Raw genomic sequence first — 25,211 nt, 5'->3', positions numbered from 1 at the left:
ACGTGGGCAGTGTCAAGCTGTTGGGGGGAAGAAAGTGGCTTCACTGGCTAGACCACCCTAGTGAGATGACTATAGCCAACGACTGAAGGGTTTTTGGTCCCACTAGAAAAACATCCTTCTCCTGAGATGAACAGAGAAGCAGACTGTGTTAGATGGGTGCTACTGAACCCACTTCCTTGCTCACGAAGCAATTACCTAACTCCCTATAAAACGTTTCTCGAGGAGACGTGGGAGATGCAGGTAGCAGTAGTATAACCCCTACTGCTACCTGCATCGAGAGAGCAGCAATTTCTCAAGGTGAATCAATAGAGTAGCTCCCAGCTACGATTTACATTCCACGGTAGCTTGACACAGAGCAGGCGCTGGTCGTGGGGACCTGAGGGTACATTAGTGATGTGTTTCACTGTGAACTACCACGCCAGCATAACGGTGCCAGCTCCAGCTAGACGTTACTTAGCTCTGAGTCAGTGTGGCAAGCCCTGGACACAGACCTGAAGCCACCTCTGGGCTGAGGGGCTAAGGGTGGCAAGCGTGTGGAGACCCAGCCGGCCCTCTCTGACGGCCTGGCTGGCATACCACTTTCAGCTCTGCTCACTTTCAACTGGTTCCTGCAGTCCTTATGGGACACTGAAGCCAAAGCACTGGCTGCTTCAGGACAGAGTTTATGTTTGCATCCCTATGTACGTGTACAATGAAAATTGGCAGCAGATCTAAGTAAATAATCTAAAAACCGGAGCTAAGTCAAAACAAGCAACAGGCAAGTACTCACAGTCCTAATCAGCGACTGGCACAGCTGTGACCATAAAGTGTGATGCAGTTCATGTAAGGTTTATTTAAAAACCTCAATTGTGGCAAAGGGTCAGTGATGTCCAGAAAATGCTAGCTCTTTTGCCCTGCTGAAAAACAAAGGCTCAGTACTGAAGTCGGAGAAGTTTTAGTCACAAAAATATGACAATGAATTGTGCCTGGTAATATGCCTGGAGTAAAATGAAACAGAGGGCACCAGAAGGTCAGGGCCTGCTTCCCTAAATCATGCCAGGATATGCGAGGCCAAACAGCCCCAGACCAAGGAGGAAAATCAGAGCTCACTGCAAAGGAGAAGGAGTATGAAGCACCTCCTTTCCTGTTCACTGTGACACGATCCAGTTTCCTCCTTCTGTTCCAGAACTTCTAACCTACAGGTCATGCTCACAGTCACAGAAGAGCCGATGGAATAAGTGAGTTCCCAAGGAAAACTCTTACTTTCCCATTTGCAGTGTGTTTCACTGGCAATGCTATGCTCAGAGGTACGATCCAAGTAAGAATTAAATATGATATGCTCGTTGGTCAATTATCAAAATGTAAACTAACGGCTATAGCGGACACCATCTGAGCTGCCAAGAATGTGAACACTGTGATTCTAGCAGGAAAGAACACTCCCCGCCCTGCTTGGTCTTCGGCTACGTTTGCCCTTGACTACAACATACTCACCTATGTGTGTGTATAATGTAGACACAAAGATGACCGTGAACTTTGGAGCCTAGTTTTTCACTTGGAATTTCCAAGGAGGAATTCCACTTAGCCTAAGTGCAGCTATGCAGCAAGATAAAGTTGTCATTTTCTAAGTATTTCTACCTATCAAAATTTTGGAAGTGGCTTTCTTTCCCTGACCATCGTACTTCTTGGGGACGGTGTATTAATTTCCCATCACATTTAACGTAGTGCCTTGCATAGAATGAGTATTCAATGAACAGCTGCAGGGCTGACCTCACAGTATCAATACCAATGAACAGAAGTCCGGCCTTCCAAGTAACTTTATAACATAAGCAAAATGCTACATAACAGAAAATGTTAGTGGCTCTGTAGTCCTCATTCTCCTTATATAGAAAACGATGAAGTATTTCTATATTAAAAACTCCCCAGGGCAGAGTGAACATGCCTATCTTTCTATACCCCCCAAAGCAGAGGACGAAAGAGCAAGTTTACTTCACTTGTGCAGATTGAGAAATCACCTTTTAAATTCATGCTGAACAGCTAAATGGAGCAGCAGACTGTCAAAAACTGTCAAGTGAAATAATTATTGATTGGAGCTTTAAAATTAAAAATGAATGTAGGTTAATAGACGAAGATGGCTTGAAGAAAAAGCATATAATCTAAAACTAGAAAAATCAGACAGTGCATCTGCCAGTCAGGCTTGTCGGGCTTAGAATGAAAGAATTCAAAGAAAACGATGATAATAATGAAAAAAACTTAAGCACACACGGCCTTTGTGAAGGCCTAGGATAACAGAGCCAGGCTCTCCTGATGGCCCGCACCCGACTTGCCCTCCCCTCCCTCAGACATTGACATAAAGGCCGGGAGCTGGGCTGAGAGACTGAAATTGGTGGTCATCAGCTCAGTGATCTTCATCCTAATGGACTCAATCATGGTCTCCACTCCGTGACAACCCTCCTCCTGGAGAGGGGTGTCCTTCAATAATACCCATCCCTGGACCGACAAAGCTCAAACGTATGGCTATACTGAGCTGCAGATCCATGTGTGTAAGTTAACAAACGCCCAGCATCTCCACTTCTCACAGTTTACATACCCAAAACAGAACTCTGGAGGGCATCACCACTGCCCCAGCCTCTTCCTGAACCAGTCTTCCCCTTCTCCGTGAAGGGCACCCCCATCCTGGATTTTCTCTTTTCTTTCCTCGCGACTTCTAATCCATCAAACAAATGCCCTCTGCTCCCCTGAGATGCAGAACTGAAATCCACCCATTGCTCTCCATCTCCCCCGCTACCCTGGGCCTCTGCAATAGCCCCTCAGCCGTCTCCCTGGTTGATTCTTCATCCACCTACAACTATTCTCCCACAGCACCCAAGCCATCTTTTTAGAACAACGGAGATGCCGTCACTCCCTCTGCTTAAATGTCATCCATGGTTCCTGTAATGGGTTGAACGGTGGGCCCCAAAAAGATGTGCTCATGTCCCAGAGCCTGTGACTATGTCCTTTGGTGGAAAAAGGGTTTCTGCAGACGTGCTTAAGGATCTCGAGATGAGATCATCCTAGATTACCTGCGTGGGCCCTAAAACCAACGACCAGTGTCCTTACAAGCGACAGAAGAGGACAAGACACAGACGCAGAGGAGAAGGCCGTGTGAACACAGAGGTAGAGACTGGAGTGATGCTTCCGCAAGCCAAGGAATGTCTGGAGTCACCAGAAGCTGGAAGAGACAAGGAAAGATTCTCCCCTGGTGCCTTCAGAGAGACAGTGTGTGACAGCTTGACTTCAGACTTCTCCCCTCTAGAGTTGTGAGAGAACAAATTGCTGTTGTTTTAAGCCATCAAGTTTGTGGTAATTTGCTAGGGCAGCCCTAATTCAGTCTCCTAGCACATGTAGAATAAAATCGAAGTCCTCTGGCCTCTCATGCCAGAATTAAAGGCTCTTCCTGACCTCAGGGCATTTGCTCAGCCATTCTCTCCACCTGCAGTGCTCTTCTGCTGATTTCCATCTCGCCCCCCAGCACTCCTACACATCACTGAGGTCTCTGCACAAATGTTACATCTTATGAAAGGCTTTCCCTGACTTCCCCAAATAAAATCATCCTCTTGCAGCCACCATCACTCTCTTTCCCCTAACGTACCCTGCTCTGATTTTTGTCTGAAATACAGAGTACGCTTACGGATTTACTAGTAATCTGTGTCCCCTACAAGAACGTAAGCTCTCCGAGGGCAGGGGCTCACACTGCATTCGTTCGGTTACATACCTACCCAGTGTACACATTATACTTGGCACCGAGGAAACGGTCAATAAATATCTAGTTGCATAAAAAGGAATAAATTATTTTTCTTTTCTTCAGCTAAATTAAAAACCTGACTTGATAGCACCATCAAGAGATACTTAAGATTTTCTCTCTGTTACAAGTCCAACAGGCTACCATGATTTTTGAGACTCTCTGAGGGTTACAACCATTCACCCACTCTCTTCTATCAAAACGCAGTTGATAAAGTGTGGCTTTTCCACTTTTATTACTAGAGTCAAGATAAAGCACAGCGTAAAGGAGAGGCCTAGATCCTCTAGCTACCAGCCATGTGACCTTAGGTAAATAATTGCTCTCTTTGAGCCCAGAGAATGGAATGCTGAAACTTGCTATGTCTGTACCCACAGGATGGCCCTGAGAACCAACTGAGGTCATTTATTCAACAAAATATTTCTTCAGATATTGTGCAGGCCAGATGTTGTGCCAGCATGGTGACACAGCCAGAACTCAGACAAGGAATGTCTGCCCTTATCAAGCGCAGAGCCAAGTGTACAGTTTTGTAAACTGTAAACTGTGCAAATGTAAAGGGGGGCGCAATGTGTGCCGGACACTCCAATGTAATCAGCTCCCCACTTCCAAACTGTTCAAGGCCTCCTGCTCCGCGTACTTCTTAACACAAACATAAACCAGAAGACAGGTCTGGAAAGATACTGATTACCCTCTTCGCTCAATCACTCGCACATTTCCCAAAGGCACCTCGTTTGTCCCCCGCGGAGCAATTTCTAACACAGAAAAAACTCAGGAGCTACCATGAACAAGGTTACAGCACCTCGTCATCTCAGAACGGGGATGCGACAAACCACAAGATGTTATGTTTTCATTATCTCAAAATAAACACACTGTGTTTTAAACATGTACCAGGTGGGTTTGCAATGCCAACTTAACGTAGTTCATTCGTGGCCCTGTCACGGTCATTTTTTTTATTAAAGTGTAGTTGATTTACAATGTTAGGTTAGTTTCAGGTGTACAGCAAAGTCATACATACACATATATATTCTTTTTCAGATTCTTTTCCATTATAGGTTATTACAAGATATTGAGTATAGTTCCCTGTGCTATACAGTAGGTCCTTGTTGTTCATCTATTTTATCAACTCACAGACACAGAAAACAAATTTATGGTTGTCATGGTCATTTTTAATTGTGTAAAAAAGGTAACCCATGGCTTGTTTTCCGTAACTCATACTTAACATCTTACCCTCGAAGATATCCGGACCTTTCAATTTTGCATTAGTGGTTCTTATAGAACTTTGGAGGGACAGAGAATTCTTTGAGGATCTGGTGAAAGCTACAACCCTCGCCCCAGAAAAACACATATTCGTATAACATCATGTAAATACAGTTACTGGGGAGCCGTGGGGCATTCTGAGAAAGTCCAGTGACCATAAATGCAGACTCCCCACCATCTTACTGCAGTGTCAGCCCACGGGCGCCTCGCCCAGCCTCCTCCCCTGATCACCCACCTGTATTTCTCTCCCCTTCTCTCCTCTTGTATGAGTGCCGAACCCACAGTAAATATTAATTTTAAAAATCCAAAATAATAGGAAAAAACTTAAGCTTAAACAGAGAAAATATGTCAAATTATAAAGCATCTGAGTCATTATAGTAACCAAACCTGATTCTATACCAGCTTTGCTAAGCACTATTAATAGTTTCTATAATTTAGGTTTAATTTAATGTTTTCTAAAATTAAGGTTTTGTCACTCAAGTTCTTTAAATGAATAAGTTAATGCATCTAACTTGCTAAAGTTGAACATATAGTGTTGCTTCCCCTGCTCTGTAACAACACCAGCAGTGAGTAACAATACTAGCAGTAAGTGTGAGTAACAATACTAGTCTCCTACTCTGCTCAAAAGCTTTGTTACAGTTAGGAGTTAAAAGAAAAAAATTTTTTTAAACTATGTCAGATTTTTTCTTCCAAAAAAGGTACAAAGAGGGCTTCCCTGGTGGCGCAGTGTTTGAGAGTCCGCCTGCCGATGCAGGGGACACGGGTTCGTGCCCCGGTACGGGAGGATCCCGCATGCCGCGGAGCGGCTGGGCCCGTGAGCCATGGCCGCTGAGCCTGCGCGTCCGGAGCCTGTGCTCCGCAACGGGAGAGGCCACAGCAGTGCGAGGCCCGCGTACCGCAAAAAAAAAAAAAAAAAAAAAGGTACAAAGAATTTTTATCCAGGAACTTTAAATGTGCACTGTCATGCATAAAGTTGTCTTTAAATAAGGTTGGTATGCTACATTTTAAATACTTAAGGTTATGTTCATATAAATATTTATGCAGGCTTCTTTATTTCTAAGAAGAATCCTACCAAGGATTAAAAGCCAGTGCCATGATTTATAAATCATTTCACCTAAAAATTCTAAACTCTGAATTCTTTAAAGTTATTTTCCAATGGAAGAGGCCATTCCTTCAAGAGACAGAGTGACATACTATATTATCTTTCTTTCATACTTCAAGATTTCAGGTGGGCCATCTCTGGGGACATTTTCACTTTATAAAAAAGACGCCTTTTTGTCATCCTTTAAAAGGCAGTCTATCCTTACACACTTAAAATGAGTTCAATTACCCACAGTCGGATTGCACAAAACTTATTACTATAAATCATCTACCAAAAAACAAGCTATGATAATTTCTTAATCCTAAAAGAAGGGCTAAGAGACAAAATTCAAATGCAATCTTTTAAAGATAAGAAAATTGCTACGTATCATCCCTTTAGTTAAACCTTTTATTTATAAATCTAGCAAATTTCCCTGTGTAGACTAAATTTCCTTAAGCTTTTCTGGACAAATTCCCTGCATTCAACAGCATAAGTTCCAATGTTTAGTCAGAAAAGAGGCTATGGAGCATTAAGATAATTACACAATCTGAACTTCTAAGTATATATATTTTTTAAATTAATAACATAGTGTACTTCCTTGCTTAGAAGGAAATTTAAATTACAAAGAATCTGACTTTCAAAATTCCTGAACGCCAAAGCCATTAAAAACAGCCCGTGAGCCATGGAGCTTCACGAAACATTTATCACAGTATAACATTTCTGTAATACGAAAGTTTCTGGCCATCACGTAATTTCAAATTCATGTCCATGTTCACTCCATCCACAGTGTTTTTTAGCATAAAACTAAAGCGTGTTGATTCCGGCACAAATCATAAAAGAGACTATGAGGAATGTTCAAAGTAACCTCAACCATGATGACTTCACATTCAAAAGATTTTTCTCATGTTAATAACATTTAAATCTTTGCCTCTGTCTGACTCAACACGCCTCAGACTGGAAGGTGAACCAAATAAGCTCCTTCAGCCAGGTGTGGGAAAAACTTCACTGTCCTAAGTACGAAGTGGATGGCAGTCCATTTTTCAACTGGACAGGCTAAACATGGGCACATTTCATGAGACACTGAAACAGGCAAGGAGGAAAAAACAAACAAACAAAAAAAACTTACCTCCAATTCCTCAGTAGGAATCTAAAGAAAATTCATGAAATCTCAGCAGATTCTTTAAGGTGTCTTTTTGATTAATGGGAAATCCAAAGTCCCCAGGCATTCAGATTCTGTGGGCGTCAATGTTCTCCTCCAAGCACTTATGGTCATAAAGGAGCTGTAACATCTTCTTCCATGACAATGGCCTCTAATCAAATCAAGTGTTCACCCTCAGATAAGCTAGGACCTGGGACCTGGAACCCTTTGTTGCAGTGTTTGCACCTGGACTAACCTCTCCTTGAGCAACAAAATACAAAAAAACTATATGGGACTAAAAATAGCTGCGTCCATGTGCAGTTGGGGCAAACTACAGACAACAAGATACAAAAAGCCAACTGCCACTTCTGAGGATCCAGGAGCAAAAGCAGGGTACTGGGCATGCCCCCTGCACACAGCACCACCAAAGGGGCAAGAAGACCGCCTAAGCCGCCCCTCCAGCCTGACCCCTGGACCCATCCCTACCCTCGCCACATGTAAGGAACCAGATCATCCCTCCTTGGGGAGTGAGCAAGGGAACCTGTTGTTTTTGCTCCCTTCTGCTGCCGCAGGGGCCCCAGAAAAGCCTCACCTGAATTTCTTGTCTGGCCTCTTATCATTTTCTGTTGATAAGAATCCCGGTCAGCAATGATACTTGGGAGGGTATAATTTTACTCCATCCACCGCCACCACCAGAGCAAGCAACTCCATGAATAGGGTGGATGGAAATAGTCCCTGGAGCTGACTATAATCTCATTGTGACAGAAAAATTCCGATGTAGGGTGGATGGAAATAGCCTCTGGAGCTGACTATAATCTCACCGTGATAGAAAAATTTCGATGGGCCACTCGATGAGACAGATGAGGGTTGTACATGGACGAGCAGTACTTGGGCAGCACTCCTTCTTAGCACTGTGCAGATTCACATCTTCCCCAGCAAGGTCAAGGCCCAGGGCTATTCCCAATTAGACCAGAGAATGACAGGAAGTGGAGAAGCCCGAGGCCACCATGGGGTTCCCAAACAAATGCAGCTCATTTTAACAAGTCAAACCTGTTGATCAGTAATGGTCCACTTGAGGGAAGGAAGGTCAGAAGATTGAAAATAATTTACTTAGTAAGTTTTAAAGAATGAAAGTGCATCTACGGTTTCCACCCCACAATCCCTTGGACAATTAAAATGAAAAGCACATTCATGTCTTTTTGCTTTACATGGTGTATCTTGCTTTGTATCTGTTGGACACTGGACGCCTTCTCTAGAGCCTTCTTAAGCAAGAAAGCAGAGTTTTCTGTTTACTCAGGTTTCCAGAACTGCTATTTATTACTCCACTACAGCATGTTTTCATTCCAGAGGAGTGTGATTGTTAATTTGTTATTGCGAGTTTCTTAAGGAGTCAAAACATCCAGAGAAAAGCATGAGCTACACGGGGCAATAAAGGCTAGAAAATGTCTCAACAACATGGAAATGACTCGCTGCCTGAAGATCTGAGGCTTAAGAAACACTCTACCCCTCAATTCACGGTAAATTTGTTCGGATGAAACAGAAAACAGCTCGGACCAGTTTTCAAATCAGAAACCAAATTCAGAAAAACATCTAACTTGAAATATCCTATGAAGAAGACTTATAAACTATGTTTCCCTCCTCTCTCTAATCAGTGAGGTCAATTATCACTTGCACTCAGGGTACATATTTGGTTACTGCCTACTCCCACCTTCTCTCCTCCAACAAAACTTTTGCCCAGATAAGGGAGAGAGTCGTCTCCATACAAACGGACTACACTCAGGCCAGCATTCTTCTGCACCACTTTTAAAAAAAGAGGACAAAGCATCCAAGGGAAGCCTAAGCATTTCTATGAGGAAAGACTCCATAAATGCAGACCTTTTTGATCAATTCAGATCCCAGTGCACAAGGAGCAAATACACAGGGGCAGGAATGATCGGTAAATATTTGCTAAATAAAAGCAGCTGGCGTTTCTCTATCCTCTTGACCCCGTGTCCAGCAAGTTCCCCTTCCCCACCACACCCAGAGACGTTTTCCTTTTGGTTATAACATGGAAGCCAATCACTGGATTAAGATGAAATACTAGGAAGGAGCTCTTCACACTCAGTGAACTATAAAAAGTTGGGGGTGGGGTGTTCGCAGTAATATTCGAAGAGGTTGCAGTATAAATCTTAGTGTCACTGCTAAGCTGAATCAGAAAACATCTAAGGTCACAGAACTCATCTTTGAGGATGATGCCAATTATCATTTTTCAATACAAATTACCAAGACCCCTTGAACACGATTATGTATGACACAGAATAATTTCTTAACAGGGTCCTGTTTCAGGTGGCTCTCCCAAGAGTTCAAGCCATATGGAGCCTAATTAAATAGTCAACTTATTCCCTCCTTGGTCTGAACTTGTATGACATAATATTTCAAAGGCTATTTTTTTCCAGAGAGTAATTCACTTGAAAACATAGTGGCTTATTACCAAAAGCCTCCTCAATTATGAAGTCATTCCTCTCATGTACAAAGACGGTTACAGCCATAAATAAATGGCCAAATTCCATTCCATCTCTTTCTATCTCTCCCTCCCCTATCTCTTGCCCTAGTAAATTTAAGATCAGTAAGTTCAAAATTTTCAAATATTCATAAAATCATAAAGTAAATGGATGCCTTAAATATGATAAAGGAACAATCAATTTATTTATTTATTTATTTATTTTTGCTGTACGCGGGCCTCTCACTGTTGTGGCCTGTCCCATTGCAGAGCACAGGCTCCGGACACGCAGGCTCAGTGGCCATGGCTCACGGGCCCAGCCGCTCCACGGCACGTGGGATCTTCCCGGACCGGGGCACGAACCCATGTCCCCCGCATCGGCAGGAGGACTCTCAACCACTGCGCCACCAGGGAAGCCCGGAACTATCAATTTTTGATCCAGATGTAGATAATTAGGGAAGAGGAATAAATGAAATGCATAAGTAATGCCAAAATATTAAGACGACGGTAGAAATTTCAGCTGCTGTGTGTATATGTATATATATCAATTCTCCTAACATACCAAAAATAATAATAAGTGCTCGGTAAATTGGGTTCAGATAAGATACCTAATATGAATAAGAAAATAAGCCCAAATTATAAACTTTTAAAAAGGGATATAGTTTCAAAGAAGCAGACACACAGATAGAGAAAACAAACTAGTGGTTACCAGTGGGGAGGAGGAAGGGGGAAGGGGCAAGATAGGGGTAGGGGGTTAAGAGGTACAAGCTACTATTTATAAAATAAGCTATAAGGATATATTGCACAACACGGGAAATACAGCCAGTATTTTATAATAACTATAAATAGAGTATAACCTTTAAAAATTGTGAACTCACTATACTGTACCCCTGTAACTTATACAATACTGTACATTAAACTTCAATTTAAAAAAGATATAGTTTTAAATCTCTTAAGTACTTACAGAAAAACTTCAAAATGAGCAATAAATTATTAAGTGAATACACTATGAGAGCTTTATATTTATATTTATATTATATAAAATAGCAATGCATGCAAACAGGGACTTCTAAAGTGCTTTCTTATGTACTCTTTTCCTTTCTGATGTACTCAATATTTTGTCTGTGATATAATTTGTGTTACTTTTTAGCACAGAAAATCTTTTTTCACTGGCAAATGACTAATATAAACTCAGATGTGGACACGAATTCAGACCACGAAAGGATCAAAACGAACAAAATTTCTGTCCAATGAAAGTGAAACCTTCATCATGTAGACTGTTTCTTCCATTCACCAAGCAGAGATGCTACTGGGCACAAAAATAACTAAAGCTGTCCTGAGCAACTGGAGAGTGGACATTCGTTCACTCCTTCTACACAGATTTATGCACATCTGTACTACTCTCAAACGATGAAGCTGCAAGGGAAAATTTAGAGGTCACTTAGTCCAGACCCTCATTTTACCTGCAAAGCTCTGAGGATTAGAGAGATCAAATGCCGTGAGCATGCTGAGTTTATTAGAGAGAGGGAAGCAGGTTCCTTTCCTCCCTGATCCTTGCTCTTTCTGCCTCACTGCCCTGGACCCTGAGAGGCGGCAAGAGCCCCCAGTCACATGGAGGCTGACTGGGAAGCAGGACCTCTAAGAAACGGAATGAAGCAATAATGACACGATAAAATGAGCTGTGCAGACAAGTACACAGGAACTGAGGGAAGTGGGGAAGGAGACTGGTTTAGGCTGAAATAGCTGGGGAAACCTTTCCGTCCTGGAGAAGGGGAGGCTCATGCTGGACGTTCACGGCAGGGCAGAATGTGGGAGTAAAGGCAGAGGGGTGAGGGAAGAATCTGAGCCAAGCCTGGTGGTCAGAAATAAACACGATATGCACAGGCAAAGGCTGAGACCTGGGGTGGACACCAGGTTATGTCCACACTCTCCACCACCCTCGGTCACCCTCTCACCCACGCCACCACCACCACCTCCCACATGCCTGTTACTTTGCCCTAAACACTACACAGATAAATTAGAAAACCCCAAAGGAGAACAATAACATGATAACAGTACTAAGCATCAACAGCATTTACCAGGTACCAAGTGCTCTTCTAAGTGTCTTACATATATTGATTTATTTAATCCTCACGCTGATTATAATCCCCACTTTTCAGATGAAGAAACTGGGGCATTAAGTGACTTGACCAAGCTAGTAAGTGGCAGGGCTGGTATTCGTATCACAGGAAATACAAAATCCTGGGATATCCAACGATAACCGAACACACAGGCATAACAGGCCAAGTTTAAATAGCAGCTTCAGAATAGCTTGGCACCCTGTTCCCTATCACATAGCCTTTATCCCTTCCTGTTCTCCTGATAATTCAGTCGCAATTGCTAAGGATTCTTAAGGCTGCTGTCACACCTCCAGGGCTACTTCCAAAAGCCCAGGAGAGCTGATCCAAGTGGTACCTCAGCAATCCAAACACAGTGGACATCTGAGACAAGCCCTTCTACAGAGAGATGGCTGCCATCTGGCAACTGAGAACGAATTTCAAAACCATCCTCCCTTTTTGTACAAAGTATCTGGTCATGGAGTTTGTTATCAGCAGAACCAGGATTAAAAACTGTGACCTTGGACTTCCCTGGTGGCGCAGTGGTTAAGAATCCGCCCGCCAATGCAGGGGACACGGGTTCAAGTCCTGGCCTGGGAAGATTCCACATGCCGCGGTGCAACTAAGCCCATGTGCCACAACTACTGAGCCTGTGCTCTGCAGGCCACAACTACTGGAGCCCGTGCACAGCAACGAAGACCCAACGCAGCCAAAAATAAAATAAATTAAAAAAAAAATTGTGACCTCTGTCTCTTCTCTCTCTCACCCTTATTCTCCCAAGGCGTGTATTTGTATTTTTGGCAAAGCAGCCAAAGGGAAAACATCACACGGAGCCTTCTTGTAGGGTTCGAGGTAAAATGAGTAACAGCTGGACGGAAAGAGCAAAGGGAAAGTGAGTCATGGATATGGTGCTAAATCTATAAGCTTTTTCTCTGGCTTTCTTTGAAATGTTTTCTTTAAGCTCAGAGCTGGAGGCTTATATTTACACACGGCACAACTCCACCTGAGACTCCAGAGTTAGGCTCTCAGTAACATGGAAAGCTCATAACCTTTTGTTCAAATTGCAGCATCTGGACCTGCAGTACTTATGTCCCTTTTACAACAATGTAACCTTACATGAGGCAATTTAACTGCCAGGGCTTGACCAGGGAGATGTGGGTTAGGGGGACCTATCAGCGACTGGTTTCCTGAGACCCGACAACTTCCTGCAATGATGTGTGGCTCTGGGCACCACAAACTAAAAAGCCCTCCTTTGATTCTCAATCCCCATGGTTATATCTTACTCCCACCTATGGATTCTGGTCCTTCCAGCCGATTGCTGACACACTAGGAAGGGGAAACAGGCCCACTGACCGTAAGTCACAAGGGTACTTAAGTGTTTTGTGCTTGCTAGTGTTTCAGGCATGTTAAGTGTTGGACACTCTTCTTCCTTACTCCCCGGATGAATGAAAAACCACTGAGATCACTGCAGGGGTAGCAACAGACTAAAGAGAAATAAACTTTTTAAAATAAATAACAACTTGGAATACCCTTTTAAAAATAAAATTAAATGTCTTTGTATATTAAATGATATTTGTTACTGCTCGATTACAATTTAAATTGTAACATTCTAAAGGAAAAGAAATCCCTTTATATAAGGTGGAACTTACAAAAAAAGTCTGAACACAAAGCTTTCTGGAATTAAAAGGTAAAACTATATATATATATATATTTTTTTAATTCTACAAAATACAGGAAGAGTATTAGAATAAAACCCTCTACATTTCTTAGGAGCCATGTGTACCAAGACTTATTTATAGTACCCTACATAAGGCTTGCATTCATGCCCACGGCTCTTTTATAATAAAATTTTCCTTCAAGTTCTCCTTTTGTTGTGAACTTGTTATTGCCTTCCCACTGGCTATACACAACCACACATGTCTTTCAAAAGCTAACTGAAGCACAGAGAAGTTAAACATGATTTATTCAAGGTCAACTCTCCAGTCAGTGGCAAAGCCATAAATACAGCCTCTCCACCGCAGAGTGTTCTGGGTGCTGGGCCACACTACACCGTGAAGTTTTGACTCTTGATTGCTGTTTTCAAAATTCCCTTGGGTAGGGGCTTCCCTGGTGGCACAGTGGTTAAGACTCCACGCTTCCACTGCAGGGGGAATGTGTTCGATCCCTGGTCGGGGAACTAAGATCCTGTAAGCTGCGAGCCACGGCCAAAAAAAAAAAAACAGGGTGGACAGAATGAACAAAATAAGAAGATAAAAGCCAATCTAGGGCTTCCCTGGTGGCGCAGTGGTTGAGAGTCCGCCTGCCGATGCAGGGGACGCGGGTTCGTGCCCCGGTCCGGGAGGATCCCACATGCCGCGGAGCGGCTGGGCCCGTGAGCCATGGCCGCTGAGCCTGCGCGTCCGGAGCCTGTGCTCCGCAGTGGGAGAGGGCACAGCAGTGAGAGGCCCGTGTACCGCAAAAAAAAAAAAAAAAATTCCCTTGGGTATTTTACAGCGGCTCATGTTGACAAGCTAGAAGGAAGCAGCTTTTAACAAACTTCATTAACATTGCACAATTTCACATTCTTGGACCTATCACACATACCAATTCGTTTTTAACACAGGCATTTAAAACTCCCTTTAAGACACTGTACAATTGACTCAAATATATATGAATGGGACAGGATTTAGTAGCCTAAAGTATATCCTGTTTTCTTCCCATTAAATGCAGCTGAATCACAGTGCATGGTAAGCAGTTGGTGCAAAAAGAAATGCTCTGCAGTTAGGGCAGCACTCAACTGCACTAGACCCCGTCCTAGGATAAGAATCGCATGAACAGTGCCTGGCAAGGGTGAAAAGGCGGCTCTGGGAGTGCAACATGCATTCGGGGGGGGGGGGGGGACACATCACAAGTACTGAGCTGCACTGAGAAATGAGGGCACCAGAGCTATCGTAAAAAAACACTCACAAGCGTGTGCAGATTAAACAGATAACGAGGGATTTTTTTCTTTCTGTTTTATAAAAAGGGAGGTCATTCCTCTCGCTTTCAGGACCTTAAAAATTAAACCAGAGTAGCCAAGGGCTGGAAGGCTTTGAAGAGAGCCTCCAGCATACTTCAGGACCTTAAAACCAGGAGAAACCTAACCCCAGGGAGTTGTTTACTTTGCTTTCTGCTACCACACTCCAAGACAACCTGATCGAACAAACGGGCATTTTATTTTGCTGCTATACCTCTATCATGAAAAAGCTCATTTGCCATTTTATTTTTATCTAATCATGCTGGCTGTTTTTTGTCTGTCTCTCTCTCCCGTCTACCCCCATCCCACCTACACTGGCATTCTCTGTGGTCAAAGAATCTGTTTCAGTATTAGTGTTCAATATAACAAATGTCAAGTAAACACTCTACACATTTCCTGTGCTATTTAAAGCATCCTAAGCAATTATTTGCTCTAAAGTATTAAAGTGTAAATTTTCTTAGCTGTGCCAATTCTTATAGTAATAGCTGTCACAGAACCGTACTTAGAATACTCAAATGCAGCTTTTAAATCAGCTACACTCTTAGGCTACATTTGCCAAGATTTTTCTAGTTTCCATATTTTTACAGCATGTTTTTGAGACAATGTACAAAACTGCAACAAAGTGTCATATGTAGCTCTTTTTTTCATATTTTAAGTTATTAGTAGGCACACTGGTATCTTTGAGCATAGATTTTTCTCTAAGCAAAAAGATGAGAGAGAAAATATAGACAGACACTTATGCACACTTTAACCTCAATACTATACTGTTTTTTATTACAGGCCAAAATTGTGACCTTTGAAAAAATCACATTTGATAAAGCTCCAAATCATATAGTTAGTTCATAAAAGGGTCCCCTAACATTAGTTCTGTAAAGAGTGCATGCTATATCTATACCTACAAACACATGCAACGCCAGAAAAAATTAATACAAGACATACATATATAAATGTGTATGTGCAAATGACTACATACAGATACACACATATGCCTTTATAAGCACTTTTATGTTCAACTAGATGTGATTATTTTTAATCTTTTAAATTCATTACATATTTTTGTAATGACATGGGAGTAACTTAAAAGTAACCTAGCTCTAAGCCCTTAATAGCTAAGAGTGCATTAAATTGCTACCTTCTCCTACAGAATTGCATGACCCTTGGAAAAAATTTCATGCAACAGGGTACGATTTGCAAACAAAAACCAAAAACCTCCTTTGCTTATTTTTTTTTTTTTTTTTTTTTTTTTTTTTTGCGGTACGTGGGCCTCTCACTGTTGTGGCCTCTCCCATTGCGGAGCACAGGCTCCGGATGCACAGGCTCAGCGGCCATGGCTCCATGTGGGATCATCCCGGACCAGGGCACGAACCCGTGTCCCCTGCATTGGCAGGCGGACTCTCAACCACTGCGCCACCAGGGAAGCCCTGCTTATTTTTTTAATGTAGTTAATTATTAGAATGTACTTTTCAACTGATGAAAGAATTATATTATTCCCACCAGGTCCGAACCCATTTTGATTTTTACATATTGTACAAGGTATTTACTACTTGCTGAAAGACAGCATTCAAGCATTAGGGGACAACAAGGTTACACTATCTTAACATGTTCTACTCAATGGCTTCTGATTGTGTTATGAAGTGCCTGCACATTGGTTACCAAAAACGTTTCGCTATTTTAAGAGTCACACTATCAAGGAACCACATGTCTGTATGGCTAATATTTGTGACTTATAACCTGACAAGCTTTTTAGAGATGTGTCAGCCCAAGTCACATTAAATCACCCCCTCAGATGGTCTGTTTGTTAGCATCCCTCCAGAGCACGCCTTGCTTGAGAGGGGATGCGTCCTTTGAGAGCACCAAAGAAACTATCACCCCACCACAAAATCCCCCATACCAGTCATGGCATTTAGGCCTGCACATCACAGCAGAGGACACTCTCCCTGACCTTTTGACGCAGATCTGACTCAGTTCCTCTTCATGCCCCACAATGGCGAGAAAAAGGAGGGATGACCGAGAGATGAGATGGCCGAGCAGCGAGGAGAGACGAGAAAAAGGAGGGAAAACAAAATGAGCATCTGGCTGGGATACGTTTTTGTGCGCTTTTGTTAAAAATGTTTTCAAACATCATTTTTCTTTAGTGGTTACTTCTGAGGTGGGAAGAAAGGTGATGTGATGGGGGAGGACCCCACAGAGAGGACATCGTATTCGTGGTAATTATGAAATCTGGGTGGAGAGTTAGTTGAGTGCTCACTGAATCCTTATTCTTTATAGTTTATCTTGGTTTGCAACTATGCTTTTGTATATAGCTCACATTCATGAAAGCAGTCTTGCAAGTCTCACGATGACATGGGTGGTAAGCGATAAAGTATAATTAGTTAAGAGCATAGGGTGTGAAGTTAAAATGGTATGAGTTGAATCCCAATCCTCCCAGTTACTAGTTGTGTGACCTTGGGCAAGCTACTATCCCAGTTACCTTATCTGTTGAGTGGAGATAATAACTACCAACTAGGTTTACTGTGAAGATTAAGTGATCAGCACAGTGGCTGACATACCCTAAATCCTCAATATGCCAGCTAGCCATTACTATTATTAAAAGGATAGGTTCTCTGCACAATGACCTTTCTTTAGTGTGTGTGCTGTTTCTTTTGTTTGGGATCATGAATCTGGTAAATCAATATTCGCCAACCAAATGATTTATTGAATAAAGATATCAACAATCAAATGCAGTTTTTTATACTGAAAGGCCATATACTGTTGTCCAGAAGATGCCGAAATGAATGAGAGAAACAAATTTAACACTCCCACAAGCAAAGTGTGAAGAACTTGAGTATCCAGGCACCCTTTCCGGGGAGTCTAATTAATATCAGCAATGTCAGCTGTCTCGTATAAGAGAAGATCAATCCAGCACTAACTTTAAAGTCTAAAGACATCTACCATTCAGGACTTCCCTGGCGGTCCAGTGGTTAAGACTCTGTGCTCCCAGTGCAGGGGGCAGGGGTTCGATCCCTGGTCGGGGAACTAAGATCCCACATGCCACATGGTACGGCCAAAAAAAAAAAAAAAAAAAATAGGACATCTACCGTTCGCCCTTATGAGTATTCAGAGTGCACAAAATATGTTAAATCCTAATATCTTACATTAGCAAATAATAATTAGCAAAATCCATGTGTATCTTTTTAAAAGCTATCCCGGGCTTTCTTGGTGGCGCAGTGGTTAAGAATCCACCTGCCAATGCAGAGGACACGGGTTCGAGTCCCAGTCTGAGAAGATCCCACATGCCACGGAGCAACTAAGCCCCTGCGCCAAAACTACTGAGCCCGCACTCTAGAGCCCGTGCTCCACGACAAGAGAAGCCACCACAGTGAGAAGCCCACGCACGGCAACGAAGAGCAGCCCCCGCTCACTGCAACTAGGGAAAGCCTGTGCACAGCAATGAAGACCCAACACAGCCAAAAATAAAATTTAAAAATAAATAAATAAAAATAAATAAAAGCTATTCCCCCAATAATATTGAAAAGGAAATCAAAGATTAATTTGTTTGAAGCCACAGGCCACAATTTATTCAACTTTATTGTTCCCTCTGGGCATTCATAGGTTTGCAAGAAATGAACAAAATGAAGTTGAATGTAAATTCAGGAGGTTGGACAGAAAGATGTGTAGGGTCTCTTAAACATCATGAATGACAAACTGCCCAAATGATCAAACTATTAAATTCTGAGTTTCATGAATGACAAAGTACCTCAATAATCAAACTATCATCAACTTTAGTTGATCTTCATAGCTAAACTCAAGAATTAGCTGCTACATTAATAATGACATTTATCGAAGATATTCCTCCTTCCTTAATTTCAATTTATGTGAGCATGGTCAATCCACAGCTCTTAATTTCAGTATTTAATTCTATTATCACAGTATTAAGAGTATGCCTAGGCTCTAAGTGTCCGGAAGCATAAAGAAACTGGTAACTCTGAGAAATACATATGTTTCGGAGCCAAAGGAAGAAAATTAAGACATTTCCTTTTTTTTTTTTCTCTTAATAATTCTTAAATCTCCCTTTGGTGTATTTATTGAGCATTAGTTGTTATTTAATACAGTGGCTCTCCCAGGAGAAAGAAAATCAACAAAAAAATAAGACTTTTCCAGGGATAAAGAGAGAGAGTTGCAATAGAGAAATACCAGAGGGGAATAATCTTTATTTTATATAGCAATTAGAACCTTATAAATAGAACATATACTTTTAAAGTCATAGCATCGGTTTAGAACTGGCCAAAACTGAACATATTTGGAAAGTTACTGATTACTGGTGAAAACAAAGGAAAATCCAAACTGAAGGATTAAATTTCTCTCAAAATCAGTCACTTGCATGTCTGTACCTCTGTCATAAAGTGTTTATGAGTTTGATATATATTCCAGGCATACGTCTCCTTCCAGAGAGCAGAAACTCCTAACCGTCCATATTCCAAACTGAAACAGATCCACCAGCATTTCACCTAAGAACAGCTCCTAAAAGCTATTAGCAAAGGCTATTCATAGACAGAGAATCAAAAGACGTAAAGATTTTCAAGTCAAAATGTAATGCTTGGGCTTCCCTGGTGGCGCAGTGGTTGAGAGTCCCCCTGCCGATGCAGGGGACGCAGATTCGTGCCCGGGTCTGGGAAGATCCCACATGCTGCGGAGCGGCTGGGCCCGTGAGCCATAGCCGCTGAGCCTGCGCATCCGGAGCCTGTGCTCCGCAACGGGAGAGGCCACAACAGTGAGAGGCCTGCGTACCACCAAAAAAAAAAAAAAAAAAAAGTAATGCTCTTTAAGTTTCTGAAGCACATGCTTAGAGAAAACTTTCACTAAACAGAAAAGCAACAGCAAGACCATTATCCCTTCACAGAAACCAGCAAATAAAGAATGTATGCACAGAACACCTGGATTTGCTTTCCTGTTTCTTTGCCAGTGACTTTTATACATATATATATATATGATTAGCTAACTGTCAAACAAACATTCAGAGCACTGAATGACATGCAGTCACACAGATACACTCTCACACAAAAGAGAGCAAGGCTGATGCTATTTCAGTATCATGAAATATTTTCCTAACCATGCACAGATGGAAGTACAGACTTTTCTGCCAACCGCCTGGTTCAGAAACTTTGCTCTATTTTTAATTATTTGGTTCAGAGGACCCATTTGTGATTAACTTCTGTGTTGGATGGCACAGCAAATAAAGTTCCTGACCCACAGCAAAGAACACTGAGAGAAGCTTAATTACTTTTAAACAGCAAGTGTAATATTGTAAACCATGTGTAGGGACAACTAATTTGTCAAAGACCTGTTGATGGTTCCTGCAGTTTGAAGCTGTGGAGTGTATCAGTAAAACAAAAATCCAGGAGGTCTTAAAGAAGTGACACCAAAATGAAATGGGTTTTTTCCTCCTCTTTTTTTTTAAATTGAGGTATCACTGACATAAAACATTCCATTAGCTTCAGGTGTACAACATCATGGTTCAAGATTTGTACACACTGTGAAATGATCACATTAAGTGTAGTTACCATCTCCTAATGACGTTCTTAATCACAAAGAAATGTTGGTCTTTGAGAAACAACAATGGAGTGAGAAATGGAGAGTAAAGAATTAATAGTGTCGCAAGGACTAATCTTATTAGCACTGAAAGTTTCACTTTTGACTGGGATCGAAGAATGGAATGCCAAAGCTTTACGCACAGGAAATAGACTCAGATGCAAAGAGAAGTTGGTCAGGAAACTCAAACCATAGAATTCAGAATCACACACTACAATCGCTGAGCAGATAAAATCCCAGAAGAGAAGCAGAAAGAGGAGCAGTGGTCTAGCAATAAGGCAGAAAAGGCAGTCAAGGTAAGAATGGAGCAGGTTGGAACTGTTTTATATTTTTAAGCTCTGTGTTACTTTTTAAAAGCTGTTTCCAAACAGAAAACAGTAAACCCAAGTATCAAATCAGTATAAATACAGAAAGGAAATAAACTATAAGGCATCCAGGTAAGAACCCTGAAGGTAGAATAGAGCTAAAACCTAAAAGACATTTATTCCTAGAGAAGTTTTCTTTTGATCAATTTCCCTAAAATTTAAGTCTTTGATGTACCTGGAAAACCTCAGATTCTACTGAACAATAGGTCACAGAGAGCCAAAATGTTTCAGGAGTAATAGTTTGCAAATGAGTCCAAGATCAATGCCAGAATGAGATGGGAATTGAAAAAACTCAACAACAAGCACCTAATTTCTTCTTGAGAAGTGTACAAATGGAGAATAACAGAATACCCTTGGCAGGGGGATTCTGAAGTCCAGCTTCTTAAACCACTATCACTGGCTACTAGCTTTTGGCTGGGTTGGTTGACATGGCAAGACCGTTAGAAGGACACAGACAGAGTTGTGGGCAATTATGAAAGTTCAATAATTGGAAGCAATTCAGGGAGCCATCATGTGGAGGAAAAAAAAGTGATCTGTTCCAGAAAGTCCAAAATAAAGTTGACTCCTACTATACATATTCATATTCTTCCTTCTCTACTATGCAAATCAGTGAAGTATATGCATGGGTATGTGTGTTGGCCAGAGACTAGAATATTTTTTAAAAACAGAATTAGAAAAAAAGCACATCTACGACTGAATTATTGATAGTTGCAAACGGTTTCATAACACCAATGTAGTATGATTACTATGGGCCAAGGGCCATGGCTTAGAAATGGGTTTTATTTCATTTAGAAATGTTTCTATTTGCTATAACAATAGCCACTGTGCTGGGATGGGATTTGACCTGTGTCTTTGTCCGTAAAACAATCCTATAAAATATGTAAACATGAATTCAATTTTCTTTAAGTCAAGAAAAACAAAACTATGGTTGTCAGAACAAGAACGGCTTTCTGTGGGATATTCTAGTTAAATGAAAGCTATTCAACCTGAATCAATTGCTGTATCCATTCTCCAATACACAGCAGATTTATATTTCACAAGGTTTTTGACACAGAACAAAATGTTACTGAAATACCTCTTCCATTCCTTTTGTCCTACATAACATTCCAGGGGCTGAACTCCCAACATGGGGCATATATTTGTCAGCTTCTGTTTGCACTGGTTCTATTCTAGTTTGTCTTTGTTGCAAATTTTCCGTGTTGACCCTTTCCTGGCAAAACATTAATATAGACTTTTGGTTGTGTTGCAACTTGCAATAAAAAAAAAAAAAACACTTACATTTTTATTCTGCACCATCTTTAAGCACCTGTAACTATTAAAAATAGGCCCTGCTGTTTACACCAATGACAGAACTTTTTTTATATACATCTGCTTATATAAACACTAGAAATTCAGGGAGAAAATTATTGCGATCCAACAATCCACACATTCCTACGCAAAACCAATCACTTGAGGATTTAAAAGCTAGATCTGTGGCGAGAGACAGGCTAGAACTAGCAGGAACAAGTCTGTACAAGATGAATTTATCCTCCACTGCCTCTCCGCTCCAGGTCATCCCAGGACTAGGCTTGTGGGAAAATGCCAAGATGGAAAGAATGGGTTGGTGCCTGTTTTCTAGCATATCTGTGTAAAAGACTCAACAAGAGCTCAGAGCGAGCTGCTGCTCTGAAAGGGACAAAAGGTGTGGCGCTGCAACATGGTCTTGGCCATTGAATGCCTAAGCCTAAGGCAGCTCACACTCGGTCAGAAACGGATTTCAGACAATGGGGAGCTACAACACTGGATCTCAGGGATGATGTCCAAGAGGTGGTCTCTGAAGCTGGGTGTCATCCTTTAGGGTGGCCCAGAATTAAATGGTGACGCATTATGCCTCCTGGCGAGTTCATATATACTTTGAACGGCACAGACACCAAGTCCCGTGGACTTCCACCGAAGATCTTGGGGCAAGGAGAGACGTCCACCAGCGCTCTCTGTGACCTGTTAGAGAGAAACATTCTTAGCTACTCCGTCACCAAGCAAAACTCCCCAGCTAGGCTATAGCGCCTTGACTCCTAGGAAAAAGCTGTAAAGAGATTGCCGGGAGGAGGCCTACAAGAGAGATGGCCTTTGTCTGGTTTGCAGAATCACTGAGGAGGACTCCACATATAAAATCTAGCTTCCGTAAGCCTCAAAGAGAATCAGATTCCAAGTATTTCTGAAACCAACAGCACGGTCGTCAGCACCAATTACTTCTGCAGAGACAGAAAAGGCTTCATAACAGTTATTATACGTGCTTCTGGCATCAAGAGATGGATGGTGATTTTTACTAAAAGATTAACTGCTAGATGTCCTAGGACAGCAGATACTCATCATGAAAGCAACTCAGTGTCTCGCACTGGCTCTCTCCAGACCAGGAGGCATACCTCTGATTCATAAGGGGCTGCGTGAGCTTCCTCTACCCTCTTTTGTAGCATCCAGCAGAAAGACAGGAGGGACCTACCCATATGGAAGTGACCTGACTGTAATGCCTTCCCACCCACATAGGAAAGAACTTCCCAGAGAAGATGGCATCAGTTTTCAAGATTCCATGGATGAGATCAATACAATTTCCTGATGTTTTTAACTTTGCTGACACTGGTGCATTAAAGGAAATATAGCTCGAGAAGCTTAACTTTAAAGGTGTAGTGGCTGCAGAAGAAAAAACACTCTCTACCCATCCGTCAAGTTCAAGCTTAGGCACTACAAAAACTAACGTCAAAATTTATAAGAGGGAATGGTGTACATTCAAGGGGCTGTACTCTTGTCTTTCTCCATCTTCCCAGCTCCATCTCAAAACTGCTCTATTAGGCCCCTTGGATGAAGCAAAGTTCTGTCTTTTCAGTCTACAGATTCAGAGTCACAACTGCATAAGGCCTGGGGGATCTCGGCTTCAGAAGGTGATGGAGAAAGCACTGAAGTTCATGCAGGTTGGAAGACCCAGGTGACAGCACAAGCCATGTGTGTTTTAGCCCTGAAACCTAGCAAATCTGTCAACCTCTTAGGTTTTGTTTCCTCCTCTAGAAAAGGAAGAGGACACTCTCTGCTCTAGGGAATCATTAGGACTCCCCAGGGCAACCAGTCATACGAGGCACTCTGACTCCTGTGATATGCTATTATCAGCTGAGATGGACCCATGACACACTAGCCACTGCACACGGTCCAGATGACTGTGGTCCTTAGGGCTATGTTTACTTAATCGGAGGCCCAGACTGCAAAACACCACCAAGAGAAAAGGGTAGTTGTGACTAGTCCTATAAAAGAAACAGGAAAACATAGGACTTCCATCCCAGTGAAGTCTCTGAAGACTCTGCACATTTAAAATGGAAAAGTTTAAAAAATTTTTTTTAAGGAAATCCTTTCCTGAGACTTCAGGGTAAAGAGTAGAAAGTGCAGCATTTAGAGAAAGAAACTCCGAGATTAGTCAGGTCATTGAATGTTCTCTGCACAGCAGAATAGCAAACAGCTAGTGTTTGTTCATTTTCATAGATTAATAACCCTCTCTCCAGGGCTTAAAGATGATATGAACTGTGACTTCCAGAGTTTTGTTTGGAGAAGGCTCAATACCCCTGGGTAAGCCCCATGTTTCAAGGACACATGCAAAAATATTTCTTCATTTCACATTGCTTCTTACTCACATTGGCCTATTCTAATCTCTAGGATGACCAAAATGGATCTAAAGCTTGCTGGGAGGGGAAAAAAAAAAAAGAAAGAAAGTAGTCTTCCCCCTGGTTTATACAGATTGTTAAAACAGTCCTGTTCATTTGGATGACTCTGAGATGGAAAAAAATATATAACCTGTTCCTTCTGAAGAGTAGAGAGAGGTACAAAGGGTTACAGAGACTTCAGCAGAACAGGAAAGCCAAAGTAAAACACCAAAATTTGGGCTTAGATGCTATCACTGTATGTATTTCTTTCAAATGCAACAGAAAACAAGGTTTTATGGAAGAAGATTTCTAAATAAAAACTAGATAATCTTTTCTCCTGTCAACAAATAATAGGTAACTTGTCTTATGGGCCTACGGCCACTTACAAAAGGAACAAAACTGCTAATCTTATGAAAAGTGTCAGATCAGGCACCAGAGCCAGCAGCCAAAGAGAAACATTCTTTTCCCAGCTCCTTATAAAAAGACTGTCTTCCCAAAAAAGCCACAACTTGGGGTCATACTTCTCAATGGTCTGGATTACAGCACGGAGCCTTGAAAAGGGGAAGAACAATCAAAACAAAATTCATCCAGAGTCCTTTCTGCCCCCATTTGGAACTTGCCAGAACAGAGCAAGGTAGAAAGGGCTTTGGGGCGCTGCAGTGGACAATGGGCCCAGGCCTCGGTTCTAATGTCAGACCCTTTTCCATACCTGTCAGAACCTCCATCAGAAGCATGCAGACCCTCACGTCAGTGATCACCAATGAACACCCTCTCCCTGGAAATGGTATTTTCACCCACCACCAACAGGGCAACTTC

At 42.0% G+C, this 25,211-nt stretch overlaps 1 protein-coding gene across 4 annotated transcripts in view; it reads right to left on the bottom strand.

The window, feature by feature from the left end:
• Positions 1-25,211, bottom strand: part of ATXN1 (ataxin 1) — a 409,623-nt gene that overhangs the window by 350,477 nt on the left and 33,935 nt on the right. For 2 of the 4 annotated variants that reach the window (XM_049716362.1, XM_049716361.1), the window contains exon 3: positions 16,692-22,710. The exons of the other annotated variants lie outside the window; for them this stretch is intronic. The gene's annotated coding sequence lies outside the window, so the exon portion shown is untranslated. The remainder of the gene's footprint in view (positions 1-16,691; positions 22,711-25,211) is intronic. 4 annotated transcript variants of the gene reach the window in all.

Source organism: Orcinus orca, chromosome 10, assembly GCF_937001465.1.
Source record: "Orcinus orca chromosome 10, mOrcOrc1.1, whole genome shotgun sequence".
Lineage (NCBI taxonomy): Eukaryota > Metazoa > Chordata > Mammalia > Artiodactyla > Delphinidae > Orcinus > Orcinus orca.
This window is presented reverse-complemented; position numbering and strand designations above follow the sequence as displayed.